A 12,096-nucleotide genomic window follows, 5' to 3' on the forward strand; every position below is an offset into this window, starting at 1 on the left:
TATATACCACTGAGGTTAGAAACCACAGGTTATAAGAACACAACAAAAACCAAAACCCCATGAAACCTAATTAAAACCACAGGTCCTTAGGGACATACCTTCTTTCAATCTAATTCTACCTGAATATGGAGGGAAAGGAGAAAAAGTATTCAGTGATCTGACATTTCAGTGGAGTCACAAAGGATGGATAGATGCTAACGAGATGAATTAACGGGGGATGGGAGAAAAGCCATGTAATAAAGCTTCCCAAGGACTGTGGTTCCTCTCCTGTCCTGGAGGGTGACAGGTTCTGGCATCATGAGAGATTAACAGGTGGTTCTACTCAGCCTCAGCAGACATAGGATCTGTATGGCAGAGGCAGTACAAGGACAAAGTGATGTGGGGAAAGCTCTTGGGTGAACTTCTACTAGCTTGAATTTATTCTTGAATGGTCTGGTGATCTAGTGAACGATTTCAAACAAGATGACCTGACTGAATTGGTATTTTCTCATGGCCAGTTGGTTGCGGAGGAAGAGGTTCTAAAGAGGTCAGGTGCTCAGGACCTGAATAGGCAGTAGCCATGTAAAAGGACATAGGGTCACAGATTAGAGATCATTAGAAAGTAGTGTTGTCCACGGACTATTACTCAGCCATAAAGAAGAATGGCTTTGTGAAACTTGCAGGTAAATGGATGGATCTGGAGACCATTATGCTAATGAAATCCCCCAAAACCAAAGGTTGAATGTTTTCTATGATATATGGATACTAACCCACAACAAGGATAGGGGGAGAAGAAAAATATAGTGGATTAAACAAAGGGGGATGAAGGGAAGAGTGGGGGTTAGGAATAAGTAAGACAGTGGAATGAATCTGACATAACTTTCCTATGTACATACATGAATATACCACAGTGAATCTCAACATTGTGTACATCCACAAGACTGGTATCCTAATTAGAATAAGACTTATTAAATGCTTGTATAAGCATATCAAAATAAATTCTATTGTCATGTATAGCTAAAAAGAACCAATAAAAAAAGAAAGCAGTGTTTTTTAGGAGAGGTTGTCAGTTTGTTGTAGATATTTTTGAAGGGATTATTAGAGAATGACTCCCAGGTTACAGTACTACCAGATTAATCGTGATAACTTTTCCCAAGATAGAGAATACAGACGGGAGGATGTGTTTGGGTGATAGGGTTGTAGAGGAGCCTGTCTTATGGGTGGAAAACACGGAGCCAACCTAATTAAAACCACAGGACCTTGGGGTCTCATGTAGCTTTTAAACTTGGCCTTGAATGCAACATATGAAGTGATTTCCTAAAAAAATAACCTGATTTGTTAGCTTGGTTAAAAGATGGATATACAAGGAGGCATCTATGTTGACAGGTTTACAAGCAGCACAAACTCATAAGGACATCCCTGTCAGAATTGTATGTTTGGCCTTAATTGGAAGCAATTATTCTGGACAACTGAAGCATATTTATAAGGGCACCAGGTAGAAGTGGCTCTCGGTTTGTGTTAAAGTGATGGTTGCTCACTCTTTCTTCTCATGCAGACAGTGTTCCCAGGTGGAAGAAACCCTGTCACCATGTTGGCTGTCTGATCCCCTGACTGGTTACTACAGTTGGAGGAAGACTGGATCGCCAATGGAACAGTAGGCTCCATGGTCATCAGTTTGCTCTGCTTAAAGGCTTTCTTCCAAACAATTGCCCTGAGATATTCCCTTATGGGTTTTTTTTTTTTTTTTTTTTTTTTTTTAGGTCTTCAGTGTTTCTGTTCATTTATTTGGATACTTTTAACCTAGAAACTCTACTTTGGGTATTTAATGTAATTTAGAGAAAGTTGAGGATTATTAGCAATAACAAGAATTATGCTGATAAATAAATCACAAAAAAGAGAGCTCTGCATTTTGAGTTATACCAGGAGCTTATGAAGCATGACTTCCAATAGCAATGTTGTTGGGAGGAAGGACAGTGGACTTGGGTTACGAGAAATGAGCTAAGACCAACAATTAAATCCAAACCTTGGATGTCAATCAGCGAAGCAACCCAAAGTGAATCCTCAAAGGCTATATTAAAAAATAAAAGGGTGAGGACTTGGTTTGGAATAGTAAGAAACAGAAAGTCTTTGGGAGGAGCACAGGAAGGAAAGAATTTCCCCAGAGAAGGGCTAAAATCTGACAAATCCTGTGTGTCTAAAATAATGTAATAACTTTTATTTGTATCACATTGTGTTGTTTGTGAAGTGCTTTCAAATTCTCTACCATTTGTTTCATTTAATTCTAACAACCTCTTTGAAGAAGGTCATAGTCATCATTTTACAGCAAATGTCACTTAGGATCGGCCACTTGCCTCAGAGCACATAGTAAGCGGTGGGCTCTGATAAGGAGCCCTGGCCTTCTGACAGGAAGTTCGATATCTTCCCCACGACATCCATATTCCATCTGTACCCTGGAGGGAAGAGGTTTCTCATGTTCTAAACTGTCAGTTGAATGTGATGTTATTGATGAGTTCAGACTGCAAAGGAGACAAAGAATACAATTAAGAACAAGAGTACTGCTGTTCAGGGATAGTTGTCACAGTAACTCAAGGGATTCATACAGGTTGTGAGAGCTTAATAGGAAAGTTATCTTAAAAGCATAGTTCTGATTTCATTGCTTCTCTCTTCTAAAAACTTAGGCAACAAAACTGTGGTTGAAACCTTCTATTCTGGCAGCTACCTACCATTTCAACCTCTTTATTTTCATTGGATATATGGCTCATGAGAACTCACTGAACTACCATATTACCATATACATTCTATTTTCTACCTCTGTCTTGTTGCTGATATTGTCCTCCCCTTTAGGAATGCCCCTTTCCTCCAGTTTCACCTGTACCATCTTGCCATCTGTCAATGGCAGCTTACATGATGCCTCTTCCATAAGACAGACCATGTTTCCTTCTGTCCTCAAATAGTCTGCCCATTCCGTGTATTCCCATTGAATTTTTCTTCTTCTTTTAACACAAACTCAAATATTGTGTATGAGCCAGGCTAGTGTTCTTAATAATAGAACTTGTTGAGTGAAAGAAAAAAAAATGGGAATAATGCCAGCAATTTGGGAGGCTGAGGCAGGAGAATCCCAATTTCAGGGCCAGCCTCAGCAACTCAGTGAGTCCCTAAGCAACTTAGCAAGATCCTGTCTCAATAATAAATAGAAATAAATAAATAGGAACTCCTAAGACCATTTGAACCCCTAAGTTTCTTATCTAATAGGTAACTTCTATTCAGCTCTAAGCATACTGTAGAGAAAAACTTGGGATCAGTGTAGTGTAGTGTGTATGTGAGTGTGTGTGTGTGTGTGTGTGTGTGTGTGTGTGAGAGAGAGAGAGAGAGAGAGAGAGAGAGAGAGAGAGGGGTGGGGGAGGGTTGGGGAGGAAAAGAAATATTATGACTCCACCCTACAGAATTTGGGGACAAATAAATTATACAAGTCAGATAAAATGTTTCCATTAATAATTACAAAGGATCATCTTTTAGACCTTGCAGTGTCTTTGGAGGAATAGGTGCTCAACATATTTTTGTTGAACTGCAGGAAACTTTTGGAGGGTGAGGAGTGAAGGAGGCTGAGAAAAATAAGCTGGCTGGGGGGAGGTGCTGTGGTAGACCTGTCAAGTCAAGACCACTTTTTGTAAACTATTTCATCTTGATGTTTTATTAATCACGACTGCTGGTGAATTGAAATATTTTAATGATTGGTATATTTTACTCTTTGCAGGCCCTGGGGCTTAAAAATAGAAACGGCAGCTAGAAAAATTAAAATAAAATCCCCATTCAGTCAGTATGCAAACTGCCTGGTGTCACTTAGGGGCTCACCTCACTTTGAATCTGGGTCAGCATGGCATTCGGTGACTTGGAAAATCCAAACGTACTTCCCTAGAAGGTTCTAACTATGCTGAAATCAGGCTTTTTAAGCAATGTTGTCTCTCAAGAGATAGCCTCTGAAAATTACCCCGTGAAACAATTCTCTATTTTGAATGAGAATTTCCCTATTTCCAACAAAGCTTCAGGAAAAAAGGGGGAAAAATAAACATTTATTACTGCCACATTTAAATCTTGCCCTTTTAGTTATTCAAGTATCTTTTCCTGGAAAACTTCATAAATTACAGATTGTATCTCTACGTGGAGTCTACTATATATAAATTTAAGTTGCTGAAGGCTTTGAAAGAATTTTTGAAAACTTGAGGTTGGGGGGGATATTTATTCACCAATCCAAAATCTGAGGATGCTCAAGTCCCTTCATAAAATGGCAGCATATTTTCATGTAACCTGTGCCCACAGTTTAAACTATCTCTGGATTACTTATAATACCTATTATAAGTAATATATGTACAATGCAAGTGCTGCATAAAGAGTTGTTTTACTGCATTGTTTAGGGAATATTGACAAAGAAAAAGGACTATACCAGTTCAGTACAAATATAAGTTTTTTTGTTTTTTTTTTTTTAAATACTTTTGATCTGCGGTCAGTTGAATTCAGGAATGAGAAACCACAGATGCAGAGGGCCAACCATAGTGATGAAAGGTGTGTGTGTGTGTGTGTGTGTGTGTGTGTGATTTATTGTTATTAGCAGCAAGGGACTTACTCTTTTGCTGGAAAGTTAATGAACTCACTCTCAGACGATTTGCTTGCTGTGGTGTCTGTATGTTCCCATTAATTGATTGTTCTCATGGAAGTCAGTCATAGTCTTTGGTAGCATGTTGGGCGTTTCTTTCTACCATAAAGGGTTTCAAGTTAGCCTTTTCTGCCTCCTTTCTTCCTGTTGTTTATCCAGGACCTGCCCTGGGACCACCTCTGCTGGGTCATGATCTAGGACTGTCCCTGCAAATCCTCTGACCTCACTGGTCCTGTCACTTCCTGTCACGGTGGCAGCCTTTCTGAGTCTCTGGGTGCTATGTAATTCTGTAAGTCATTGACAGGCAGGGTGCAGAGCCGAGCCATGCCCCAGAATTGTGATTTTTCATTCCCTTTCACTCAACTGCTCGGAATTGTCACTTTTCAGCCAATTGTTAGATGTGAAGTTTAAAATATACATAAATAGCTTTGTGACTCACCTGAGGGATTCTTTGACCTTTTATTTCCATTGTTTTCACACTCCCCCCACCACCCCAGTTGGAAATCAACAGTCTGCATTTTAACACAAAACTCATTGCTCCAAGTCTCCTAGAGGTGAAACCAAGTAGGAAGGATTTTTAAAAGACTCCATAGGGAAGTGTTGGGGAGGGATTATAAACAGGGAAGGGAAAAGGTGAGGAAAAGAATATAGATCTGTACATTTCAATTGATAAAAAGATGCTCCCTTGTATACAGATCAAGATAAAAGGACCTTCAGCCCCTTGACCACACCCAAAATATGTTATTATGCTTCTGTGAAAAATTTTTTACCCTGAATTCTCATATATAGATAGGTATACCATGGAACTGATGCCATATTTGTAAGTGTGTATTTTCTGTTTGTTTGTTGTTCTATTTTCTCTTGCTCTTTTCTTCTGCCTTCCTTGATTTTAATCAGGCATTATACTTGATTATATTTTCTATGTTTTCTTACTGTATTATATACTGCTTTCAAAAAATATTCCCCCCCCCCTTTTTGTGATGTTGGGGATGAGATTGAATTCTGGGTCCTATGCATGTCAGACAAGTACTCTACCACTGAGCACAATCCCTACCCCTTAATAATGTTGTTTTTTTAGTAGTTGTCATGGAGTTTGCAGTATACATGATCCAAGGCCTCTTTCAAATAACACTGTACTACGTCATTGGTAGAGCAGACCTTATGACAGACTTTTGTCTATTATAATATTCTGGTCATATGTTTCACTGATCTATAAACTATAACCACTGACTATATATATGATAGGGCCCTTTGAAGTAAAACTTGGAAAAGTATCAGGGATCCCTTAAGACTTTGGTCTCTTTGGACTTTTTAATTCTTAGGATAATTTATACTGAACTTGTGGCAATTTGTCACTTTATATTTTCCTATCAATATGTTTACTATTGTAGGCTTCTGTTCTGGTCTTCTGATCTATTAGGTTTTGATGCTCTGGGTCCAGTCCTGTTTTGGGGTAGCAATTTTTCCTGTGACTTAAATTCTTTGATAGGTTTAACAAAAGTAGCTGATTTTTAGTTTGTTCAGAATTTTCCTTGTTGTGAAGATAGGATTAATGACTTCCAAGCTCTTGGAATTTCAACCTCCAGAACTGTGAGAAAATGAATTTCTGTTGGTTGAGCCACACAGTCTGTGGCATTCTGTTATACCAAGCAGTCTAACGTATAGTTGGCTCTCTATCCATTTGTATTGCATCTGTGGAAATAACAATTACAGATTGAAAATACTTAGAAAAGACTACATCTGTATTGAACATGTACAGACATTTTTCTTGCCATTTTTCCTAAAAAAATACAGTATACAACTATTTATATAATATCTACTTTACGTGAATTATCATAAGTAAGGTAGAGATGATTTAAGGTATATGGGAGGATGTATGTAGATTATATGCAAATACTCTGACATTTTATATAAGGTACTGGAGCATCCTTCGATTTCTGTTATCTTCAAGGTGTCCTGGAACCATTTCCTCATGGATACCAGAGGACAATTCTGCAATTTCTGATAATATACTGGAAAATGTAGGAATGAAGAGTTTAGTAGCTCAAAAATGACTGACAGATTTGAAAATTGAAATGATGACTTTCCAAGAATTTGCCCACTTCTTCTTAAAGAAGTCCTTTGAAAGAATTAATATTCAAATGTGGGTTAGAAAGGAATGTAAGGGTGAAAACTTCGGTGCTAATAGCGAATTGGGTGACAAAAGCAGAAATAAGGGATAAAGTTTACTCCTGAAGGTTTACCAAGGGAGGATGAAACAAACGCAGTTAGATATCTGTGGGAGACCATCCTTGCCCGTGACTGAGTCACTCCCTGGCTGGGTGATTGTGGCCGTCAGGCAGCAGCCGTGCCAGACTGCCCCGCCCTTCTTGGGTTCAAGGGATGGTGTCGTGCATGTGCATGGGTGTGCCTTCCTACAGCCCCATGGGTGGAGCTATGCTCACCTGTTCCTTGGTAATTTTACCCCTGGCCCTGTTTAGGATAGAATGTTCCATGGAAACACCCTTTGTGTGTCCCCTTATCTTACTGTGCCCTTGGGTGTGGCCTACCTAGATGTCAGTCAACCTGCCATGAAACTAGACTCAGCCCCCTGAAACCTGACTCCTTGCCTCATTTGAATAGCTGCTCATCAATAAAAGGGGTCAGCACTGTGCGTGTTCTCTCTCTCTCTCTCTCTCTCTTTCTGTGGACCCTTAAGGTCAGAGGAGCCACCACAGCAACCCCAAAGTTATTTCGCACAGCCCAATTGGCCCAGTTCCCCAGGAGTGATCCCTGAGTGCTGCAGTCTCAAGTAACCCGGCAATTGGCGTCCCTGGGTGGGCGAAAGGTCTGAGTGCTTAAGCCACTGGGACAAAAGCCACAAATATATATATATATATATATATATATATATATATATATATATATATATATATATATATGTATTACTTTGATTATACAAAAATCATGGGGAAGTGGCAAATGACAAGGGTAAATGTGCTTGCTGTACTGGACAGAGCCAAAGAGAGAAGCGTGTGCTGTGATGAGGACATAGCTCTATAGTTCAGCGATGTTGTGAGCTTTTGGTGAGTTGTTTAGCTCCTCTAGTTTTATTTTTATTGGAGAAAGATGGAGATAACTACCCTGCTCTGACTGCAGTACAGTGTATTTGAGTGGACTAAGTGAAATTAAGTCTGTGGAAGGACCTTGGCTTGGCCTCTTACATCACTGGGGAGTGAGTGTTGCTATGAAGATAAAGGACATTGTGTAGATGAAAGCTCCAAACATCACACTACACAGTCTCTAGATGGTTAGTAAACAAATGATGACTACGGAATGGCCTAAATTGGAACTCTTTTATTCTCTATTCTAATCTTCTGAGGACTTCGGAGAGTGTTCCAGGGCTTTTGCAAATGTAACTTGCATGGTCAATATGGAACTCCCAGGATGTGATAAAAATGCAATTCTGTTTGTTACCTACCCTGACCCATTAAAATTTTTTTCCTCGGATAATTTTTTTTTTTTGTACTTAGATGGAAAATTTTCATACTCAATAATTTTTCTGTTCATTTTCAGGTGATAGTCATATGATCATGATTCATAAAACACTAAAACTGCTTATTTATTTATTTATTGGTATGGAGGATTGAACTCAGGGGTACTTAACCACTGAGCCACATTCCCAGTCCTTTGTTTGTATTTTACTTAGAGACAGGGTTTCCCTGAGTTGTTAGGGCCTCTCTAAGTTGCTGAGGCTGGCATTGAAGTCTGGATCCTCCTGCCTCAGCCTCCCAAGCTGCTGGGATTACAGGTGTGTACCACCAGGCCTGCTTAACACTGCTTTTTCTTGGTATCTGGAAAGCATCCTGTGCAAGATATTCATTAGTCTCCAATCTTCAGAGTTCTCAGTGTTTTTTTTTTCTTGTGTGTGTGGTTTATTGTAACTACCTTTTTGGTTGTTTTTTCTCTCATTCATTTACTTCATAAGCTAGCAAATTTTGCCTTTTTGAGACCCTAGCTAGAAAATGAAGGACTAAGTTGAAGACACTACTTTGCTGATCTATTTTAAGCTTTTTGTACCTGGACAATGACAAGAATTGATTATTTTTTTAGTATTTTAATTGGTTTTTTATAGCTTCATTCTACTAGTAATATAGGTGACACATTCTCAGGCACCTCATTCTTCTTAGTACCTAATTCTCTTGTGGCTTACCTCAATGCTCTTCTCTTATATTATCATTGAAAACTTTGAGTCAGAATTTTAAAGGGTTATGGTCCATATCTCTGACCTGTGAGTAGTTCACATTTGATCAAGAACATATTCTTAAATTCTTTTCTATTTTTGCAAGACAAGGCAAGTGTATGGAGATTCTGAAAAAGCCAACTCATCTTGCTGCCGTAGAATAGTTACTTCATCTATGTACTTATCAAGATTATGTGGATATATAGAAAGCTCTTTTTAAGTTCTTTCTTTGGGTTAAATGTTAGTATCTATCTCACCAATACTGCATTCTCATTCCCTACCTCCTACCCTTTGTAGAGGAAGACTCAGTGGTTCAACATGTCTCTAAGAGAAAGCCTAAAAATATCCTTTTCTTTCTCCACATTCTGATCTGTTTATATAAATTCTTCTGGAGGGTCCAATATTTCTGAGAACATGTCTCAATTATTCCTCACTATGTTTGCACATGGGAATCATGCCACATTTACTTTGGTATCTAACTCTCGTAATGTTGCTTTATTTAAAAGTTCAGTATTTACACTCTATCACACAATACACACTATGAATTATTTTCCATTAAAATATTTAAATGATATATTTCACTCAACTTTCTCAATTTGTTTGAAGTGAGAAAGTCTGTGTGTCTTTAAATCATCCCAGAAGTAACTTGGCTAGTGATACTATCTTTTTAGTACTCATATGAAGTTGTCTGTGATTTTTCTAAGAGTTAAACTTAAAATTGAATACTAATAAGTAAAACTTATATTATTATAACCTGGTTATAACTTAATTCAGCACCCTCTGTTAAGCTAAGACAATATCTATTTATCTTTGATATAATATCATTGCCTCTGTGTCACTCAAAGGATAATTATTCTATCACTAAGTTTAAATATAGGGTAGATAGGTCATGGTCCATGCATCTATTGGAGGACAGTATTTCATGGGATTCTCATTTTCACTATGTATTTGGAGAAGAGGCACTGACTTCCTTTCCCACTCCCCGCCCCCAGGATGGTGTTTTTCAAGATTATATAGCAAGTAGCACTAGAACAAAGGAGATATTGTTTCCTTATGAAACAAAGGACAGGCATCCCCACTACCATTTATAAAAGATTTGGTTTCCCTAAGCTCATGGTTTCTCTGTTGTTATGAGACTCACTCCTTGTGCGTGCATCTATTTGGGCCCATTGATGTGCCCTGTGAGACAGAACTCAACACTTCTGAAGTGGGGAATTCTGATTCAGACATACTGATGCTCATGCTGCTGGCTTTGCCTCAGGTAAGAGTGGTCTTTATTTCTGACCAAGGAGTTTTATATTTGCTCCTTATATCCACAAATCTGTAGTAGGCTGATGAGTTAGCTGGCAAGTAGGGTAAAATCTGAGATACTTCATAGCTGATGACAGAGATTTACCAAAAGTTATGCTAGGAAGCTTCTGGAAAAAAAAAATGAATTTTTTTTCTAACGAACAATTTTTGGTGCAACTCCCCACTTTTCTGCTCACCTTAAACATGAATGTGAAGTCTGTCGTCAAGGTAGGTACCTTGAGATCATTAGGAACAAAGGAATTTTGATGTCATTGAACTACTGAACAAATGCCAGAAGCTTACCACCTTAAAAATTCTTGACAGTTAAGAAAAAAAGTTAAACAAATGCACAAAACCCAATACAAATCCCTAAAACAACAAGAATAAAACAAAAAACAAAAACCCATTCTGTAAGACACTGTTAGCTAGATCATATGTTTCTTTGACAAAAGTGCCCAGTACTGTTGCCATTGATCATTTTACTATATCCATATATATTCTTGTAAGGTATTGTGTCAGACTAAGGACTATAAAAATGTTCATAGTTATTCTACATTTTAGGAGGATGTAGCTTTAAAAAAAACCTAGTAACTGAAAAACAAGTCAGTGATACAAATTTTCAAGAGAGTGGGACAGGTAAGGAAAGTTGTTGAAACTGAGAAGAAGGGGCATGACTAAATCTTACCTGCTTGAAGTGCTATCAAAATTATGGAGTGTGGAGAAATTACTTCCTCATCCCTCAGGTGAGAAAGCTGAATAGAGTCAGATGTTTTTGAACTATAATTTTAGCAGCAAAACTATTTTTGCAAACGAACATTTACAGACTTTTTACCTACAGAACAAGTGAAAGGGTTCTTTGAAGCGTCCACAGTCCTCCCTGTTCTCCACTGGTCCAAATCCAGGTGATACTCCTCTTTGAAACCCCCAAGACCACAGAATCCGGTTTGAATACTTGCAGGCATGATGATTGCAGAGAACACCAGAGCTGAAAAGAAATGCATTCTGCAAAAATCACACGTCTGTGCTGAAGCTCCAGTCAGGTAGCTCTGCTGGGCCCACCAGCACAGTGCCACAGTCCAGCCAAGTCGTCATCTCTGGTTAACCTGGCCGGCCACTTAGTCACAGACAGCAGCTTAAGCAGAACTAGTCACCCTATAGAAACATGCTATTGAATCATAGGCTTGGGCAGGGAGAAGGTCAGCATATGTGAATGAATCAGTACAAAACCCATCTTCCCTACCTATAGAGACAACTCATAGCTCATTCTTCACTGATTGTAGACTGGTGACGTATTCCACTTATGGTGGCAAGCCCCTGTTTGGAAATCAGCATTTCAAAATCATGAAAGGAAAAATGCTTTTTAGATTAGCTTCTCCCTGCTTCCCACTGTACCCAGAGGGGGAGGCTATGGTGGTCATTAGCTTTTTCTGTATTAAATCTGCTTGGTCTGAGTAGGCCATTTGATTTCAGGTTTATCCTAAAGCCACAGAAATCGAGTTGCTGGGTATTTACTTGGGATTAATGACCAGTTAGGAGCAGCTGTGCTTTCTACCATTAACCCGACCCAGGTGCTAATTCCTGGAACATGCCCTGCAAGCAGAGGTCATTATTGCTATTTGGAACTGCTAATACCACCTTAGAGACTACAGCCTTTATTTAAAGAGGAAGCCATTTTTATTGGTCAACATGACATATTTCTGGAGAATTAATGCCCTGTGTATAAGCCAATCTGATTGCCTGGAAACATCGCCCTGCGCTCATGCTGTTCAGCTGATAATCCACTTCTAGACACGGGGCAGCCGGCTGGAAACCACAGCAGGTTTCTATTTTTGGCACCTAAAATCAATGCCCTACTCTGGCAGCCTGGCCTGCTGCCTCATTATCCCCCCCTGCCCAGTGCGCTGAGCACAGCTTCCCTTTGTGGGAGATTAAAGTGAGTCAGGGAGTATGATAA

The 12,096-nt window shown here is 39.0% G+C and overlaps 1 long non-coding RNA gene across 1 annotated transcript; it reads right to left on the reverse strand.

The window, feature by feature from the left end:
- Positions 1–2,172: 2,172 nt before the first annotated feature.
- Positions 2,173–11,541, reverse strand: LOC144370630 (uncharacterized). Its single transcript, XR_013430533.1, has 2 exons — positions 10,979–11,541; positions 2,173–2,495 (listed from the first exon to the last, which is right to left on the reverse strand). It is a non-coding gene; the product is annotated as an uncharacterized LOC144370630 (long non-coding RNA).
- Positions 11,542–12,096: the final 555 nt, after the last annotated feature.

The sequence above is a fragment of the Ictidomys tridecemlineatus genome, chromosome 14 (assembly GCF_052094955.1).
Source record: "Ictidomys tridecemlineatus isolate mIctTri1 chromosome 14, mIctTri1.hap1, whole genome shotgun sequence".
NCBI lineage: Eukaryota > Metazoa > Chordata > Mammalia > Rodentia > Sciuridae > Ictidomys > Ictidomys tridecemlineatus.